General features: G+C 38.7%; 1 protein-coding gene across 5 annotated transcripts in view; it reads left to right on the top strand.

Moving 5' to 3' along the window:
• The first annotated feature begins 375 nt into the window (after window positions 1-375).
• Window positions 376-15,024, top strand: part of Clasp1 (cytoplasmic linker associated protein 1) — a 269,273-nt gene continuing 254,624 nt past the window's right edge. For 4 of the 5 annotated variants that reach the window (XM_077802326.1, XM_077802325.1, XM_077802322.1 and 1 more), the window contains exon 1: window positions 376-457. The gene's annotated coding sequence lies outside the window, so the exon portion shown is untranslated. Of the gene's footprint in view, window positions 458-782; window positions 1,098-15,024 lie in introns of those variants that run through there. The other variant, XM_077802320.1, reaches the window with a different exon arrangement.

Genomic DNA, 15,024 nt, shown 5'->3' with positions numbered 1-15,024 from the left:
TTAGGTCCGTCCTTTTATCTTGCCCGAGTTTTGCCGCAACTCTCCAAGCTGAGTACTACACGCGGGCTACCCTTTCCTTAACCTTTACCCTACGGGTCCCCATTAGCGTCAACTAACGTTTTCCGTGGAGGCAAACCTCCCGAGATTGCCAGCTCCCGAAGCTCAACGCAGCCAGGCCGGCGCCTGCGCGGGGCGTTACCATAGAGAGGCAGCCACCTCTCTGGTCTCGATTTACACTCTCTATGGTCCAGCCCGGTCGGTGGCGGTAAAGGGAAAAAGAGAGACTGCACTGCGCAGGCGCTGTGAGCTTCTCTCGCTCTTTTTTTTTTTTTTCTTTTTTCTTTTTTTTTTTTTTTTTTTTTTTAATCCCCGCACCAAGCGCTTAACCTCATTGGGGTGGAGGAGAAGGCGGCGGCTGTCCGGTCCGCAGCGGCAAACAGTAGCGAATAATAGGATTGTAAGTACCGGGTTAGGGCGAGGAGGTTTAGACCCGAGTCGTCCCGAGGCCCCCGGTCCCTCCCCCGCGGCGGCGGGCGCCGGGTCTGGGTGGGGGCGATGTCCAGCGCTGTCATCCACTCTTGGGTGCACTTTGGGGGGAGGGGGCGGCCCTTAAGTGGGAGCCGGGTGAGGAGCGGGATGTGAGGGCGGTGGATCCTACCAGGAGGTTGCTGATCCCAGGCTTCTTTGCAGAGGGCGGGCGGGCGGCGCTGGGGTCAGCCGGGCTTTGTGTGCCCCTCTCACTTTCTCTCTCTCAGACTCCACCCCGGGCCCCCTTCCTGACCCGAGTCCGCCGGCCCCGGGGGGAGAAGCCAACTCGATTCGGGTCGCCGGGGAAAGGAGCTCGGGATTGCGAGGGCACGGGGCTCGGGAGAGAAACCTACAGCAACTAGTCATCGGCGAGTGATGGGTGTGGAGAAAGATCCAGAGGGAAGGGTCCCGGGGAGGCGAGCGGCCGGGCTCGCGGCCGGGCCAGACAAAAGCTGAAGGAGCGGCGCGGAGCTGAGCAGCCCGCCGGGAGCAAAGCGGAGGGTCCCCGTGGTCTCGGGGGGGCCCTCCGACAGCTTCTTTCCGAAGCTGGGAAAGCGGACAAGTGCTGAGTTAAGCCTGAACAGCCTCCTCAACTTGCCTTTGTTGTTCTTTGGTATTGGCAGAGACGCTCTGACGAAGATGAGTGTGTGATCTTGCACGTTAGCCTGGTTGGGTACAATGGAGCTAATCGAATTTTGCTTTCCATTTTTTTTTTTTCTGAGCTTCTCGGATGAGTATGGGGTTTTCCAGAGTCTAACTTATTACATAATATTTAAAGAAGAGTTGTGTTTATTTCCGAAATTAAAAAAAACCACATAATTAAGTGGAGTCTTATAAAGCATGTTGTGTTCCATCGGGTAAATTTCTGTGTAGCTTGGTTCCTTCATTAAATACTGACCTGTTCTTAGAACCCGTGAGCTCTTTAAACATGATACTTTAATTTATAGATGTGGCAACGAGAGCTTCGGGTTCTATAGTCCTTTGGGAGGCAGTGATGCAGAAGAGACAGAAGTGAGAAACAGTTGCATGTGCCATGTACCTTGCACCATATTCAGGTGTCCCAGTCTGATGTCAATTCTGGCCTTAGGAATTGTAATTTTATAACTATTATTCGGTATTCGTGATATTTACTGAACTTTTCCTATAAGGGATCTTAGACAGTCCCAGTCCATTTACTCATCAAGAGGTTTAGAAGAATAGTAACATTGATGCAGAGACCATCCAGATAAGGAAAATAACACAGTGCCCCAGAGTACGGAATATTATTTATCTTCTCCATTTGCTAGGAAAATTTTTAAAATTTGATGAGCTGTTTGCTTACTCATTTTTGTAAAGTTGTCTAATTGCACCTTTGTAGCAGTTACTCAAATCTCATTTTCTGTAAGTCATTGTTTATTATGTGCTAACTTGTAACACTGCTTCTTAGGTTTATAAAGTTTTAATTTTTATCAAGGAGTTTTCAGCCATCGTTTTTAATTCTCCCAGCTAAGGTTAGTCAGTCAGAACTCCTTCAAAGAGACTTTTATTAGTGGTGGAGATGTCACATACTGTATGTTACAGTTGATGTGGCAAGTACAGAAAAGGTTTTTTGCAAAGTTTACAACATAAATTTGTGTTAGAACCCAAACCCTAGATCTCCTACTGTGTCAGGCTTTTGAATTAACCCACAGATTCAACCTTATTTATGTGCAGTAGATAAGGAAGCAAAAATCTGAAGCTTCATGTGTTGTGCTTTGGAAACTTCTTCAGTAGAATGTAAGTGTAGTTCAGATGATGGGAACTTGCTTTTTATAGAGGAAGATTTCAGATCCTTAAAATAGTTTACATGGATGATGAGAAATGACTGGCTAAAAGAAGTTTATTACTGAAATGTGTTATATTTTGTTTGGTTTTGGATTTAGATTTTTTTTTTCTTTTTTTGCTTCAGTCTTCTATTAATTAAGTTTTGCTTCTTTGCTTTTGTTTTGGTACTAGGAATTGAACCCAGGGGTGTTTTACCCCTGAGCTTCATCCCTAACCCTTTTTATCTTTTGAGACAGGGTCTAGCTAAGTTGTTTAGAGTCTGAATCTGACCTTGAATTTGTGATCCTCTTCCTGCCTCAGCCTCCCAAGTCTCTGGGATTATAGGTTCATGTTACCATGCTTGGCTTCGGTGTCATGATTTACAAGTTGGATGAGATACATTGAGATTCTATTTGTTGATGTCAATTCTGGCCTTAGGAATTGTGTTTTTATAATAATATTCTACTTAAAATTACTTTTAAATATAATACTTTTAATTTTATAGTATTATCGGTGGATCTCAATCATTTAAAGGTCAATGTTAGGCTCAGAGTTGTTCCCCCCCCCCCGCCCCCCCAGATCTGAGTTTTAATAGCTATCAATTGTGATAACTGAATGTTCAGTTGTCAAATTAAACAGTTAAAATAGTAGACAGTAGTAAAACATGTTTAAAAGCAGAATCATTTAAAAGATTTCCTTGAAAAAAGTGAAGGATCTGTTAGTCTTAAATATAAAAACAAAAACTAAGCAAAGAAAGCATTGATGATATAATTTTTTGATTTATAAATTATAATTTAAAAAATGAACTAAGCTTTCTTTTCTCAATGCCAGGAGAGCATCATCCATGAAGTGTATATAGATATTAGACTAAGTGACCTCTACAGCACCAGAGTTACTGATTTTTTTATAGCTGGGTCTTCACCATCCCAGGGCTTTCCTGCCCACTTTATGCTCCGACTATTCTTGCCTGAAAGTCTCACCCCTTGCTGTTTCCTGTCATATAGTCACCTTCCTCCTTGCTCAGGTTTACTTGTGGACATGCACTCTTCTCTGGGTCCTTGAAAGCACAGGAAGTTTATAGAACACATTATGGTATCCATGGTAACTTACTAATGTGACTTTTATACCTAGTGGAAATTGCTGATTATATAAAAGGATAAACAAATACCTTGGAATGTAGACTAATAGGATTTGTATCTTGGAAGAAGAGCTCTTAGAGGCACCATAATCCAACATTCTACCATATTCCTGCTACATTCAGTCTCAAACCTCAGGCATGCTGCTCTATTCTTGTAGAGCCTTGATCGCCAGACATGTTTTTAGACTGTTCTAGAATCTGGTCTTCCCCTTTTACATGTTGACATGAATTGTTCCCGCGAAGTAACATAAATTAAGTTTCTTTTTTTACACAATAGCCCTTCGTATTTCCCAGGATAGCCATCAGGATTTATCTAGATTTATTGGTTAGATTATTTACTAAGTCCTTCAGGTAGGCCCCAGGTACCAAGAGGCATATATACATGGTTCCTGCACTTCAGGGCTCTTGGGCTAGGAGGGGAGACAACTACAGCATGAATTGATGGCAATTTTATTGGACACCTGCAAACAGCCTTAGGTTGTTTGTCCCTTGCAGGTTTATTTGTTTGGTGCTGTGGATTGAATTCAGGGCCTTGTACCACAGGTTAAGCATGTGCTGTATCACTGAGCTACTTTCCCAGGTGCTCTTCTAGTTTAGTAGGGGCTCACTGTGCTTCTTTGGGCAACTCTGTTTTTAAAAGAAAACAGATTTCAATATGATCTGACCAGAGTTTACATACAACTGTTTTCTTTCTTTCTTTTCTTTTTTTTTTCTTTGTTACTAAGGATCTAACCCGGGGATACTCTGCCATCAAGCCACATTCCCAGTTCTTTTTATTTTTTAATTTGAGACAGGGTCTTGCTAAGTTGTGGAGGGTCTTGCTAAATTGCTGAGACTGGCCTTGAACTTGCAGTCTTTCTGCTTCAACCTCCAAGTATCTGGGATTACAGTGTGCATCACCATGACTGACTGTACAGTTTTCCTAGTGTAGGAAACTAGATCAACAATTTTCAAACTTTGCCACATTAGTCTTGTGACTTTGGGCCAATTAAGTAATTTCTTTCTATTTTATTGTCTTCATCTATAAAAGTGAGGGTGAGGGGAGGGCAGTGTTTACAGTAGCACATACTTACATGGTTGTAAAGATCATATAAGTAATACATGTAAGGTGCTAGGACAGTGACTAGCATATACTTAGTGGGTGATACATGATAATATTGAGCTAATATTAATTACAATGTTGTAGTAATTGCAATAAGAAAGTCACTGGAAGCACTTTGGGAACTTGTTAAATTATAAATGACTTGGGTTTTTTTATTTACTCTCTTCCATCCAGAAATTTTGATCAGTTAAGTCTGCATGGAACCTGAGTGTCACCTTAAAGGTTGAGAATTCTTTCTTCTATATTTATGCTGTCAGTGATTACATTAGCTGTTGTTTTTAGGTACTGGGGATTGAACCCAGGAGTGATTGACCACTGAGCTACATCCCTAGCCCTTTTTTAATTTTGAGACAGGATCTTGCTAAGTTGCTTAGGGCTTTGCTAAATTGCTGAGACTGGCCTCAAACTTGTGGTCCTCCTACCTCAACCACCTGAGTTGGTGGGATTATAGGCCTGTGCCTCCATGCCTGGAAGCTTTTACAGATTAAAATTTAAAGAATTATCCACATGTAGATGAAGAGGTATAAAAATGCAAATAATGGGAAGGGCAGTGTTGATGGAAAAGGCAGTTTTAACAGGAGGTGCCAATCTTGGTGCTCCTCTGAGACACATCTGCGTAGCAGTTTAGAATTTATCCTTTTAAACACTGTTAATTATTACCCCCCACCTTTTTTGGGTAGAAACATAAATGAATGTCTTCATAATATTAATAGCCAGATTTAAAAAAATCATGATTTTTTGGCTGGGGATGTGGCTCAAGCGGTAGCGTGCTCGTCTGGCATGTGTGCGGCCTGGGTTCGATCCTCAGCACCACATACCAACAAAGATGTTGTGTCCGCCAAGAACTAGAACAATGAATATTAAAAATTCTTTCTCTCTCTCCTCTCTCACTCTCTCTTAAAAAAAAAAGAATTAAAAAAATAAAAAAAATAAAAAATCATGATTTTCAAAGCACCTTTATAGTCATAATTGTTTTTTCTTCCAAGTCCTGAAGGTGGGAATGGGCAACAGTATCTCTATTCTGTCACTTTGCACATAAGAAACCAAAGTTTGCAAGTGAAATCCAGTCCAGATAAAACTAGGAAAAGAACTGGGCCTTCTGTCTCATGAGCCACATTATCTCTTAGATACATAATTTTGTTGGCTTTTATTGAAGTTTATGAAGTTCATGAAGTCTTCTGATCTCTTTGCCATGTGAATATCTGCCAAACCAGATTCTCCCTTTCCTTTAATGCATATACTTGCTTTTTAAAAAATATTAATCTAAGATTTCATATTTATATCCATCTGCCAAGATGTATCTTTTGGGACAAGTAGTCTAGAAATGGCTCATAGCCATGTGTTACTGTGGCACATTTGGGTGCGTTTGTCTTGGTTCAGGATGACTGAGGTCAATGTTGCACTCTCCACCTGTGTAAATGTTGTTTAATTAAATCTCCAGGCAGAATCAAATTTATTTATAGTCTTAATATAGTAATGTAGCAATGATACAGAAATTCAAGAGACCAGACGGCAATAACCCCTGTTAAACTGTCCCAGTATTAGCTTTATTTATTTATTTTGGTGGTGCCAAGGATTGAACCTAGTGTCCCACGCATGCCAAGCAGGTGTTCTAGCACTGAGCCACACCTGCAGCTTTAGCTATTACGTCTTTCCTTTTTTTGTGCATGTGTATGGCGATAGGGATCAAACTGAGGGCCTTGTGCATGCGAGGCAAGCACTCTACCAACTGAGCTATGTCCCCAGCCCCTAGCTATTATTTTTTAATGTACTACCTTTTGAGACTGTCCTTGTATCCATACTTTGTAGGAAGTAGTTTTAGATTTTTCATGATTTATGATAGTTTGTAACTGCTATGCACTTGTAACTAATATATAGTTTGTAACTATAATGTACATAATTTAAATATTTAATACTTTCATATTTGAATTAATATGGCAAATTTTGATAAACTATTTGGGATACTTTACATCTCTTTTTAATATCACATATTACACAATGACATCTTTTTGCATTTTTTTTTCTTTTGTGTTATTATTTTCTTAGAATAAATTCAGTGAAGTAAGATTACCAAGTTGATCACTTTTGACACATATTGTCAGATTGCTGATCAAAAATTTGCACCTGTTAATAATTTTCCCAGTAATACAAGCATGTACCAGTTTCACAGAAATTTGACCAACTTCTAATAATATAGTTGAAGTATATTTTTGCTACTAAAAGAAATGTAGATGGTACATTATTTTTAGTTTTTTATTACTTATTTTGTATTTATTTAAAATATAACCAACACAAGAGATTTTTATATGAAAGTACTGTATGAAACTTGAATTGGTTATTATGTGCATATGATATAGCTTATTTGCTTGTGTTGCCAATAACATCACCAAAGCCATTGCATTTCTAGATGGGCATACAAGACAATGCAGCCCTTGTTTTGTGGGCAGATTGTTGTATTTGTCTACCTTGGCATGTGATCTTATAACATTTTTGTGTCCTACCTTAAGTGTTATTTTTGTTGCAATACCTGGGATCAAACCTAGAGCCTCATGCATGCTAGGCAAGCACTCTATCACTGAGCCACATTCCCAACCCTTAAGTGTTTCTTTCTTCAGACAGTTGTGCAGTAGAGCCCAGCCTAAAATATTTACTATTCAGAATGTCTGTGGGCTGACTGAGGTATCTGTTATTTTAACAGGTTCCCCAAGTGCTTCTGAGGCCACCAAAGATTGAGAGCAGCCTCTGGGGACTCCCTTCCAGCTAATTTTCTTCACAGATTGTGTCTTTCCTGCGGGTAGAGGCTGACTGTGTTATGAACGGTTGCTCAGACATGCTAACAGAGGCCTGTTGTACAGAGAGAATGAATTGTGTGGCAGTGCTCTTCCCAATGAAGAGTAGCTGGATTCGTTCTAGGAACAATAAGCCCAGTCTTTCTAAGAGAAGTTGAACTGTATTAAAACTGTTCTTTCTCGGAAGTCTCCTCATGGTGCTAGTGATTGTGTTTGAGTTCTGATAGACCCCACCCAAGTCTCTGCCTGCTCAGCCTTTGGCAGGCCCGGGAATAGCACAGTAGCAGAAGCCATGGTAGATTGAATGCCCACCATTTGCCAGGCCTTGGCTTGGGTGTTATAGGTATGCTATTGCAAGTTTCGAGGAATCACTAAAGGCAAGTGCTGTTTTCCTTCAGGAGAGGAAGCTGAGGCTTTGAACTTGAATAATGGGTGATCATATGGCTGCTTTCAGATTTTTCAGCTTCCTTTCCATCTTCCTTTCTTCCTCCTTTTCTTCCAGCTCAGGTTGTTCTTCCTTGATGCGAGATCAGTAGGCTGCATGGGGGAACCGCCACCTGGCAGTATCTGGAGACTCCTCTGTAGTCAGGAGGAGTGAGGAGTTGGAAGCTTCCCACTAGACTTGCAATGAGGCTTAGATCCAGTGATCCCAGAGCCCCTTTCAGATTGGAGTCCTTGATTTGAAATTTACCTTTGGACAATTCAGATCTCTGAAGACCTAATATGGGTTTTTTTTCTTTTCAATTTAATTTTATTGTGGTAAAATATATGTAAATCAAAGTATGCCATTTGACCATTTTTAAGTATTAATGCAGTGGCATTCACACTGCCATTATCATTTATCTCCAAATGTTTTCTATCACCTTGAATTGAAACTCTGTATTCATTGAGCTGAGCTCCTCATTCCTCCATCTCCCTGTTCTTGGTAATTACTAATGTACTTCTATCTCCATACATTTACCTATTCTGGATATTTCATGTGAGTGGAATCAAAATATTTTGTTCTTTTATGACTAGCTTATTTTACCTAGCATACTAAGTAAAGGTTATTAAAGGTTCAGGTATGTTATAACACATATCATAATGCCATTCCTTTTTTATTGCTGGATAATATTCTGTTGTATAGATATACCACATTTTATTTATTCATTCATGTCGATGGCATTTGCCTTGTTTGTAGTTTTTAGTTATTGTCAGTAGTGGTGCAGTGAACATTGATGTAGAAATATCTGAGTCTCAGTTTTTGATTCTTATGGGTAGACCTTGGAATGGATCTGTTGGGTCGTATGGCAATTCCTGTTTAACTTTTAGAGCAGTCGCCAAATTGTTTTTCACTGTGGCTGCCCCATTTTACATTCCCACTAGCACTATTCCTTACCAACAATTATTATTTTCTGTTTTTTTAATAAATATTTTTGTTACATTTATTTATAATACATGTGAAATGGTATTGCATTATGGTTTTGATTTTCATTTTTTAACAACAAAGGGGTTGAACTTTTTCGTTGTCTGTTGGCCGTCATATGTTCTTTGGAGAAATGTCTGTTCAGATCCTTTGCCCATTTTAAAATCTATTGTTGGTCCTTTTTTTTTTTTTTTTGGTATTCATATTGAGCTCAGGAACACTTTACAGTGAGCTTTATCCCAAGTTATATTAATTTTTTATTTTGAGACAGGATCTCACTAAGTTGCTGAGGGTGATGCTTAGTTGAAGGGGCTGGCCTCCAACTTGTGACCCCCAAGTAGCTGGGATTATAGGCATATGCCACCATACCCACTATCTTTATTGTTGTTGTTGTTGAGTTTTATTATATATTTTAAATATATAATAAATTCACATTATGATTTCTTATTAGTTATGTAATTTGCAGATATTTTCTCCTACTCTGTAGGTTGTCTTTCTTGATAATGACTTTTGATGCATAAACATATTGAATTTTAATGGCGTCTAGTTTATTTATGTTTTCTTTTGTTGCTTGTGCTTCTGTGTCAAATCTAAGAATTTGTTGCCAAATCCAATGTAATGAAAATTTATCCCTGTGTTTTCTTCCAGTGTTTCATAATATTAGCTCTTACTGAGGTCTTTGATTCACTTTAATTTTTTTGTAAGATATAAGGTGGGAAGTCCAAGTTCATTCTTTTGTATGTGGATATCTAGTTGTCCTAACACCATTTGTTGAAGACTGTTAAAAATTAAAAAAAAAAAAAAATTAACGGCCTGCTTGCTTGCTTGCTTGCTTTCTTGGGTTGAATCCAGGGCCTTGCACATGCTAGGTAAGTACTCTACCACTGAGTTACAGCCCCAGCTCTTTTTAAATTTTACTTTAAGACTGGGTCTTGCTAAATTGCTCAGGCTGATCTCAAATTTGGCAATCTTTCTGCCTCAGCCTCCTGAGTAGTTGGGATCACAAACCTGTGTTAATTTCTTGTGTTTTGCATCACTTGGTGGGATTCTTGTCTTGTTTTGGTTTTCTAACTTCATGGCCTCCCACTTCACCTCCCCCCACCTCCTGTTTTCTTCCCTTTAAACAGGATACATGAATGTTTTTTGTTATCACTTTGCCCCTTGAGATACTTAATAAATACCAATTCCTTTCTTCTTGTGTATCATTATTTAATTTTTACTTATTTTATTTAATTTTAATTTTTTGAGAGCTGTGGTTTGAATCCAGGGCCTTATGTGTGCTAAGCATGCACTTTACCACTGAACTATACTTGTAGCTCCCTGTTTAACTTGTTTTTGGTACTGGGGATTGAACCCAGGGCCTTGGGCGTGCTAGGCAAGTGCTCACTACATCTCTAGCATCCTATTTAACTTTTAAATTGTTTGTGTTTCAAAAATAGATTAAAAGGACTTTGAGGGCATGCGAGTATATGTGGTATTTCTTTATTTCTCAATTTCCTTGTTTGCTAATTTCCTCCTTTTGTGGAGGGGGCTTAATCTAGGGCCTCATCTAGTACCTCCTGCGTTGCTCTGATGCCTGATCTAGTACTGTGCAGGTGTTGTGCTTAACCATTATTGATTGACTGGTGAAATGGAACAGATCCTTATGAATATATTTGGGTAGTTACAGCAAATTCTTCTTAAAAGATTATTGCTCATGTATTAAAATTTTTTTCAAGGTTTTTAACTCAGGTCATTTTAAGTTACTTTACCGAGTGTGGGGATTGATAATAGTATCCTGGTTCTTCCAAATGCCTTAGGAATTTTTTGGTGATGTTTGGTATTGGATTAACATCAGTTAGATAACACAGCATTGGGTTCATTGCATGAATGCCTGAAAAAATGTTGACCTGCTGTGTGAGATTTTGGTGACTGAGTTTTAAATTGGGAATTTTACTTATTTTAGGGGTGATTTTGATGTCCAGAACTTGCCTTTTCATTTTTGACAATGCTTAATCTGAAAATTATTTTGAATTTCTGCAGTAAGTATTTTCTAAGGAAAAAAATGAAATAATGACATCAGAAAAATTCTTCTATTGTCTAGAAATTCCAAAGGTTAACTAGTAGAGAAGTATCTGCTCTTTCTCTTTGGGTCTGATCATATTTCCCTCCATCACACTCTGTAGTGTTCAGTAGCATCTAATGTTACTTGTCCTAGGCCGTGAGACTTCCCTTGGGAGTCCATTTTGTAATCTACAGTCCAGATGCAGTGAGGGAAGGCTCAGCTTGTAGGTTGGTGTTTTGTTTTCCAGTAGATTTTGACTCCTGAGAAGGTGTTTCTTAGTTCATTGTTATGTAAACACTTCTGTTACTTTGAGATACTGGTTTTTTACCTAATGTTTATTTTTGAATATCCTTATTAACGGTGGAAACAAATAATGGGATTATTTTATTCTTTCATTTTCTGGTTCTCAGCAACATAACATCAGAGAGGCTAGAACAAATATACTATTTCCTATGCTTTCAAAATAACTGTCAGTCAACAAATGATTCATGGAGAACTTCAACTTTCTTAAGTAGGATCAGGAAGAGTAGGAAGGAGGGAGGCTGCTTATTTTCTTTTAACTACCTTCCTCCTTCTTTTGGGAGAAGTTGGGCTGGCGTGTATCTGAATCTGTAACTGTTGCTATATCTTTGTGTACATTCTTTGCCCAAAAAGTTTGATTCAAAGAGTATTTTTTTTTTCCACTTAATATGTTACCCTCCCAGCATGTGCTTCCATTCTGAAGAGGCTGGTCCTTTAAAAAGAACAACAAATTGGGGATTAAGTTTCCAACATTTAAATTGGGGAGACACGTTCAAACCACAGCAGAGCCCTCTTTCCTTCTTCCCAGGGTAGCACACATAACACATGAAGTCATAACCACCTCCTTTCCTTTCTGCCTTCCCTTTTACAATCTTCAGGAAGAAAGCTGAAAAACCTTTCTCTCTGTGCTCAGGCACTCTAGCAAACTGTATGGAAGAGTATGATCAAGTTATATAGTTTATTTGGTTTCTACTAATCACTCAAGAGATACCCTAGAATAACTCTGATTTCATTTGTTTTTAGTGTTTTCTGTACCCAGGGATGCTCTACCACTGACCCACACTCTCAGCCCTTAATCCCCAATTTGTATGTCATGATATTTGGAGTTAGGGGTCTTTGGGAAACAGTTAGGATTAGATGAGGTCATGGGGTGGGGGGAGGCCCACAATGACATTAGTGGCTGAATATAAAGAGGAAGGGCTGCACTTTGCTCTGTGATGCTCTCTGCCGTGTTCTGCGCAGCAAGAAAGGTCCTCACCAGATGCCGGTGCCATGCTGTTGGGCTTCCTAGCCTCCAGAGCCACAAGCCAAATAAACCTCTCTCTCTTTCTCTTTCTCTTTTGATATAGGAAATTAAACCCAGGGCCATGTGCATACTAGTCAAGTACTCTACTACTGAGCTATATCCCATTGTTAAACTTCTGTTTTTTATAAATCATCCAGTCTCAGGTATTTTGTGATAGGAACAAAAATGGACTAAGGCTCCTAATCTGGGACTGGGGAAAAGGGTATGGCCTCTTCCTGTCTTGACCTGAAGATGTGGACCCTCAAGCAGGTGTGCACTCTTTTGATTGGGTACTCTGAGACCTGTTTATTGTCTTCCATTCATGAGAGAGCTGTGTTGGCTGGGACCTAGCTTGTGACCATGGGATAAGGAGACTGACTCTTGGCAGTATTCATGCCATGTTCTAATTTTGTGCAGTGGCCACAGATAACAGCCAAGAGAGCACAGTTGCTGAGAGAAGAAGCCTGTTTGAAAGTTACATGTTGCCGAAAGCCTTATATTTTAATAAAAGCTGGACTTCTGTTTTTCGATACTTATTTGAATCATCAGCTGATCAGTGATTTGATTCTGGAATTTTTAGGGTGAGGGGTAGATGTTGTCTTTTTGGGAAACTGGTTGCTGTTGCTTCTGAGTAGTGATGGCATTGTTAACATTGTATTAATTGTAGCTACAAGCTTATTACATGCATTATTGACTATACTATTTTATAGAAGGTACCTAGGGGAAATACTTGTGCCCCTTTTTATTGTGAGTAAATTTAAATCTGTTGTAATTGTATATGAGAATTCTTTTCATCTTGTTTAAATTATCTAGAAATGGGAAGACTGCTAGTTAAATGCATGAAATTTTCTATTATAAATGTTCATTTTTAAACAAGTAATACATACACAGTTTAATTTTTTTTTTGGGGGGGTACCAGGGATTGAACTCAGAGGTACTGAGCCATATCCCCAGACCTTGCTGTTGTTGAGACTGGCTTTGAACTCATGATCCTCCTGCCTCAGCCTCCCAAGCCACTGGGATTACAGGTGTGCGCCACTGCACCTGGCCACAGTTTAAAATTTTAAGTTGTCTCCTATCTTAGTTGCCATTCTATCTTCCTGGAGGCATTAATGTTATTAATTATATTCGTGAAAGAATGTATAAATGTGTCTATACACCTTTCCTCTTTTTTGTACAGATGATACCTTAGTATCAACTATTCTGTTTTGCTTTTCATTAAATTTACCATTTTGGAAATTGTTCTATCAATACATGAAAGATTTCCTTTTTAACTGTTAGATGAATATTATAGCTGAATAGCATCTTGTCATATATACTATAGTTTTTTGGAACCAGGAATTAAACTCAGAGGCACTCAACTGCTGAGCCACATCCCCAGCCCTATTTTGTACTTTATTTAGAGACAGGGTCTCACTGAGTTGCTTAGTGCCTTGCAGTTGCTGAAGCTGGCTTTGAACTCACAATTCTCCTATCTTAGCCTCCCAAGCCACTGGGGTTACAGGTATGCACCACCATCTAATTATATCATAGTTTAATGAGTATGCTATTGATAACATTTAATTTTTCTAATCTTATAAAGTGTTACAAAGAATAATCCTATATTTTGTTATTTTTCGTGTGTGTGTGTGTGTGTGTGTGTGTATGTAAATTTCCAGATATTGACCTTTGGGATTAAAAGTTATATGTCATAAAATTTTGAGAGCTGTTGCCACATTATCCACTGTAGAGATTATGTGTCTTTTCTGACTTAAAACATGGCTGTGGTTAGTTCAGTGATCAGCAGTGAACTGAGCATTTGTCTTCTTCCCATTATTGTTTTTCTATTTTTGACTTGGCAAGAATTCTATGTCTGGTTGAGGTTCAGAAATGTGCTTTGTTTCTTTATAGGTGTTGTTACTTCTAGAGATGAGTGCTGGATTTGCACAATTTACTGAATAAACTACAGTTTCCGTTGTTTTCAATACATGGTATTATATTTGATATGGCTGAAGTACCAGGTTTATAATTCTACTTGACTTTACAAACAACTTTCTAGTATTTATTAGGTAGAGTATGGATTCAATTAGACAGACAATGAAAATTTTTAATGTTTAAAGTTTATATTTATTTAGAATAGATGATATGTACATGGTTAAACAGTGTTGAGGTACACAGGACAGAGTAAAATGTAGGTCTTCCTCCACTGTCTTGTCCTTTCTCCCCCTTCCCATTCCCAGGGTCATGATGGAGTTTGAATTTGAAGTAATGTATGTTCACAGAAGCCATTGTATCTTTGTAAAGGCTACAGCATTGTTCTATTGGTACCACCACTCTTATTTTTAACATTTATTATTATATGAATAGTATATTTTAATTTCATTTTATTTTTTAAAAAATATTTATTTGTTTATTTTTTAGTTGTAGTTGGACACAATACTTCTGTTTTGGTTGTTTTTATGTGGTGCTGAGGATGGAACCCAGTGCCTGCAAGGCAGGCGCTCTACCACTGAGCCCCAGCCCCACCCCCATTTTCATTTTAGAAAGTGGCATTATAAAAATGCTGTTTTCTGGTTTGCTTTTTTTACTAAAATGTAGATAGCTTTTTTGATACTGGAGATTGAACTAGGGGTGCTCTACCCCTGAGCCCTAGCCCATTTTTTTTTTTTTAAAGACAGGGTCTTGCTAAGTTGCCAAACCTGGTCCCAAACTTTCTATCCTCTTGCTTTAGCCTTTTGAGCCACTGGGATTATAGGTGAGCACTACTATGCATGGCCCATTGCAATTTTTTTTTTAAATGAATAGCTACAATGAACAACTTTATATATATTAGCATACTTGACACATTATTTCCTTAGATTTGGATTTACTGGGTCAAAAGATGTATTCATATGGATGTTGATGGATGTTGCCAGATTGTCCTAGATGGTTATAAAAGTTTGTTTTTATCA

The sequence above is a fragment of the Urocitellus parryii genome, chromosome 1 (genome assembly GCF_045843805.1).
Source record: "Urocitellus parryii isolate mUroPar1 chromosome 1, mUroPar1.hap1, whole genome shotgun sequence".
Lineage (NCBI taxonomy): Eukaryota > Metazoa > Chordata > Mammalia > Rodentia > Sciuridae > Urocitellus > Urocitellus parryii.
This window is presented reverse-complemented; position numbering and strand designations above follow the sequence as displayed.